Genomic DNA, 5,515 nt, shown 5'->3' on the forward strand with positions numbered 1-5,515 from the left:
AAAAAGTTAAGTAAAATAATTTATCAAATGAAGTAAATATGAATATATCAATCTAAAAAATAGTGCGTATAAAGGAAAAGAGAGTAGGAGAGTTATGCCAATTAATGTCCTATAACCTATAAAACATCGATGACTATAAAACAGCAGTACCTATAAAAATCCAAAATCAGATTAGAACAGCAAATAGAAATAAATCTAAAAAGGGGGGAAATTTAGGGTTCAGTGTGATGGGAGAATGACAATAGGAAAAAACTCTAATCTACAGTACAATCTTCGAAATATATCCAATATAAAATTAGGTAAAACTTTTTTTTTATTATTTAAGTTGTGCTATTATTACAGTAAATTAATAATTTGTTTCATTAAAAATATTTTTCATGATTACGAGCAAATTGACATCGAGAAGCGCCCCTATAATAACAAAAAAGTACCTACTTTGGATTTCGCGGCCTATTCTGATCTGGAATACCGACACTCCAGAAAATGTACCAGTTCCAGTAATTAGCTGCCACCTACATCTTCGCCCTCATCCTGTTGTTTTCGCAACGGGAGCCCCTCACGTTGAACAAACAGATCGGAATGGATGAACACTTGAGCAGGGTCACATAGCATTGCTTTTACTACCGCAGGAGTTCGCCTATACAAAGAGTATCACACCCGCAACCTGTCTCGGTTCTTGATATGCAATCTGTCTGGTGACGTCTGTACTCGGCATATGTTGTTCTTATGTTTGTAATTGTATTTTCAAACTTTATGACATGAAAAGTTCTTTGCTTCTGAAGGTTTACCAACCTCTGTTGACAAAAATATATGGATAAGTAAACTAGCATTATAAAAATTTTACATTTAAACTGGTGGCAGGTTTTTTCTTATGTATTATGCTAGAAAACTATCAATATTAAATACGAAGGAGATTATATTACTAAATCCAATTTTTATTGATCATTTATCATATTGTAATATTCATCTGCACATCTCCAATCATTAATCTACGGTAAACTATCTACACCTCATTATCATTCCAATTTTAGTTTTCTTAAAGTTCTAAAAAAAATCTGACTTTAATTTTGATTAAAAAATAAGTATTAAAATACTTGAGACCGTATATTTATTCAGCAAACAAATATTTGTACTATTTTCGATGATATTTTTAAAAAAAATAAGATTTTTGGTGTGTGGCTGGGGAGCTCAGTCTTTAAGGATCTGTGATGGAAACTTTAAGAACAAGGTTTCGAATCCGAATGTGGCAGATAATTATTTATTCAGTAATGTGAGTCAACTCAGTGAGACTGTTGCGGGATAAACTACTGAACATCTGATTCTTCATGGGTTATAGCGGTGAAAATTTTCATTTTCAAAGGTATTTCTGCATCAAAATCCGTCAGCATCTTTAGTAAAAAAAAATCTGAGGCTAGTTAATTGAAATATTTTTATTTAGACGATGTTTGTCTAATTTTTGTGTTTTTCCTGAATCTACTGTACAAAAAAAAATTTTAGACGAAGATATGGTTTAAGGATCTACTAGATAAAGCCGGACCCGGTCTCAGGGGCTTCAATTTGAGATAGCCTCCTTCCCTGTGCTGCTGACTTAGGAGAAGTTAGAGAATGCTTTTAAACTTTGTAGTGTTCTGTTTACTCCAGGGGACATAGAAGGACAAAAGCTCTTGTTAACTTCTTCCTGTCCTTTCTCCTAATTTATCACTATTATAAGGTTCATTATCTGAACATGGGAATATGTCACTTTCAAAAATCTCAATAATAAAAAGTTCTAATTTTGAGTTGCAAAAAATCATTTCTACTTAGTAGCATTAGTACCTTCACTTTTTATGCAGTGGCCACGCAGAAGTATCTGTAATCCTAATTAAAAGTACTTCAAACCATAGTAATGTAAGGTAACCATAGTAATTAAATTTAATTAAACCATAGTTTGAAAAATGATAGACAAAAATGTTAAAGTGTGGGATTGAAGAGTGAATATTTATGAAAGAGGAAATGAAAGCACGCTTTTTAGAAGTTGAAGAAAATATTTTTTAAGAAAACATGTTATAAATCTTAAAACAGTAAAGTATTAATGTAAGAATAGAGTTATTGGACATATGGGGAAAAATGAGGCAGTAAGATTTTTATTTTAAATTACTGTAATTCGTTTACACACGAAAAAGGGCATGGAAGCAAAAACCTTCAACGTTTCCCATCAAAACATAATACTCTAGCGAAATAATTTTTTAAAAAACTCCGGTATTTTTGTAGTGAGGGAGTGAAATAGTAAAATACCAAAGTGTAGTTTTCTCACAATGACTGCCTCTGCAGAACCAAAGCAAGCAACTGATCGTCTGGCTGGTGTTCTAAAATAATCCTAGGGGCTACTCACCACCGGTCCTTCCCACCCCAGCGGTCTAGCCATGTATGACTTATACACAAAACAAAAAAATAATCATTTTTGAGTTTTTCCTAGTAGAGAAATGTACGTTATTATCTATTAAAATATGGTTTAGTTTTTACTTGTACTATACAAGGGATATAGTAAATTCATTAATAACGAAGATTGAAGTACTCTAGGTGCTCGCCCACAGATGTTTATTTTATTCCAAATAAAATCTGTAATTTTCATTATTTTTTTATTTGAAGCTACATAATATCGTCAAAACTACAGCAATACTAAATTACTTGATAGCACATTATTTAAGTGGACTAAAATTTCTAAAATACGAGCACTAATGCAGGTTCGATAGTTCTCGAGATATATTTTGTTTTCTAATTGAAACATTATTTAATGAAAAATCCAAGAAACTGATGCTCTTACGAAGATAAACATTTTTCAACTATAACCTAGTACATTCAACTAGCTTTCATTTGGATGCTAATTCTCTAGGATATATGTCTTTCCTGTACATGATTCCTTAATATTTCTTGTACATTATCCCTGAGATATAGTTTTTTATATACCATTTTTTTTCGGAACAACCTGAAATCAACATGCGAATATCATAGTAACTCTTTCACATAACTAACACTGATTTCCGTAATTGCGATGAACAATCTTCACAAACTTTTTAATCACTTACTTTTTGACTGCACCCTGTGCAAATTCATCATAGGTTCAATTTAATAAACACCTGCATAACGCACGCAGATACATGCCCACTTAAGTAATTTGAAATCTTCGTAAAATACAAAATAGAGCTGTTGAACTTCATCTAAAATATAGATTTAGCCAAATGTGATCATCATTTATACTCCAATCGTACCTCTTATATGTTAACAATAAATTTAATTATGTTTCGTTCTAGTTCAGCATTTAATTAACCACATCTGCACTGTATTTGTATTTAATTTTTTTTATTATCCGTTTATTTCTAATTCTTGTTACCTATTGTATTAAATAATTAGTTGCCTTCTGTAACCACATGCTCTACTTAAATCATTTTAGTTATTGTAGTTTATACTTTATTTGTTCTTTGTTTTTTGTTTCTGTTATCATTTCTTTTAATATGGTCAATAGAGTAGTTCGCATGGAGTATGTACACTTTTTTTAATAAACTCCTTTTGCATAGAGTCACTCTGCAAGAGAAAAAAAAAATAGTATCTGTTAATTCTGCTCCTGTTTCAACCCCTCGATTAACAGCTAATAGAAATTGTTGATTGGAGTAGCAGTTTCTATTATATTTGCCAGAATAAATTGAAGAAATGTTGATTTTTCATCATCTGGAAAACCATGTTACTTATTTTAATACTGTATCGTGGGAGTTATTGAACGTAAATAGCTCTATTTTGACTCGTATATTAGTAAATTTGCTATACTTTAGATCTATTAATTTTTTTTAGTATTGTAGGTAGTTAAAAAGATATGGAGCAATAAAAAATTAATATTCTATAAAGTTTTGAAAAAGCCGCTATTTTTTATTCTTTCCAACTATAGTAGATGGTCATCAATTTTGACAGTTAACTGTATATAGTAGTGATAGTAATCAAAAGTTTAGGTCAAAGGTTGGTTGTATTGCTCTGTGCTCTGGAAACTGTGTGGTGATTAGTTTATTGAGTAAGGGATAGACTATAAAACTTTTACAAAATAAAACAAAAATATGAAGTTTTGAAAACAGTATTGGAAATTAATATAGGTCAGTATGGTAAATATAGATTTATTATTTATTTGTACATTTTGTTATTGTAAGAACATTATAATAGAGCTCTGCTATTTTAGTATATGATGAAAGAATTTGTCTAAGTAGATGTACGTTCGAGCGACAATCGACTTATGGTCTTGTTATGTGTTGAATCATTTTTATTCAAGGTAGATGGCATTCTTGCTACTTCTACGTTCTTTCTGCGCTCCTTGCAAAATATTCTAGGGTTTTGTTCATACCTGTGCATTGAACATTGGGTATGAGATTATATTATTGAATAATCTGTTCTTCTATTATTATAGTATTTTTGTTAAGTTTTTTGTATTTATCAGCTGCTGAGGATTAATATAACAATTTCTGAATTATTTTTATATTCCTTATACATATGATGATGAATCAAGCACATAAAATCTAAAGTCACATAAATTATTTACAGAGAAAGTAAATATTTTCTGATTTAGCAATATAATTGATTTAGACTGGATCGGTATTATAGTTTCTTTTGCTGTTATTCTTAAAACTTAGATTCAAGTTTTAATTCTCTACATTGTTGAAGATAGAAAAAAAATTGTAAATTCCTCGAGAGTATGCTTCAATCAATGTCTATCATGTATCCTTATCTGTTAAAATGTTAATCCTACATACAAATCGTATAGCACACTGGTCATGGAACCAGTTGTGTATATTGATTCTGGCTGCTGTATTTGACACCTCACTTGGGTGTTTTCTTCGAGGAAAGTCTGCTCATATTAAAAATGCTTGGGAAACAAAGAGATCAAAACGATGTGTATTTCTTTCTTGAACAAGCCGCGTTGATTCTATAAACATTTGTAATGTTATTATCAAGCAGCTGCCCTCTTATCCTGATAATATTTTTATATAATAAAAACTTAATAACTACTGGTTTTGAACCTATGGTACTTACATTGCAAAATTGTACAGTACACAGATCGTTAAAAATTGTAAAAATTTATAAGTCTTTGGTCTGTCTTCCAAACGTGTTTTTTAACTCCTTGTTAAATCTAGCAGTGAAAGGCTCATTTAAATCTAATTTTTATTTATGCTATTCCTTATATACCTAAATTTATTTAAAATAAAAAAAATAATATTTCCTGCTAGAAATGAAATTCTTTGGGCATGCAAGCAGTAAAGAAGTAAAAGGCAACACCAAGGAATACTTTAGTAACGCTGTTAAATTTTAGATCTCTCTAGTGCTCTTTATACACATTAGGAGTGTTTATTTATATAGGTAAGAGAAATTAAGGCTGCCAATATTGCCTTTTCATATCATAACCTCCCCCTCCCCCCACCAGTATATGAATAGTCTTCGTAAACTAAAACAAATATACGCTCAAAAGACAAATATAAAATAAAGAGAATTCTTCCGTACA

The 5,515-nt window shown here is 30.5% G+C and overlaps 1 protein-coding gene across 1 annotated transcript in view; it reads left to right on the forward strand.

Moving 5' to 3' along the window:
* Positions 1-5,515, forward strand: part of LOC106686360 (uncharacterized) — a 553,455-nt gene that overhangs the window by 100,790 nt on the left and 447,150 nt on the right. The gene's annotated exons all lie outside the window — the stretch shown is intronic.

Source organism: Halyomorpha halys, unplaced genomic scaffold (assembly GCF_000696795.3).
Source record: "Halyomorpha halys isolate HHAL.00 unplaced genomic scaffold, Hhal_1.1 Scaffold35.1, whole genome shotgun sequence".
In the NCBI taxonomy this organism is placed as follows: Eukaryota; Metazoa; Arthropoda; class Insecta; order Hemiptera; family Pentatomidae; genus Halyomorpha; species Halyomorpha halys.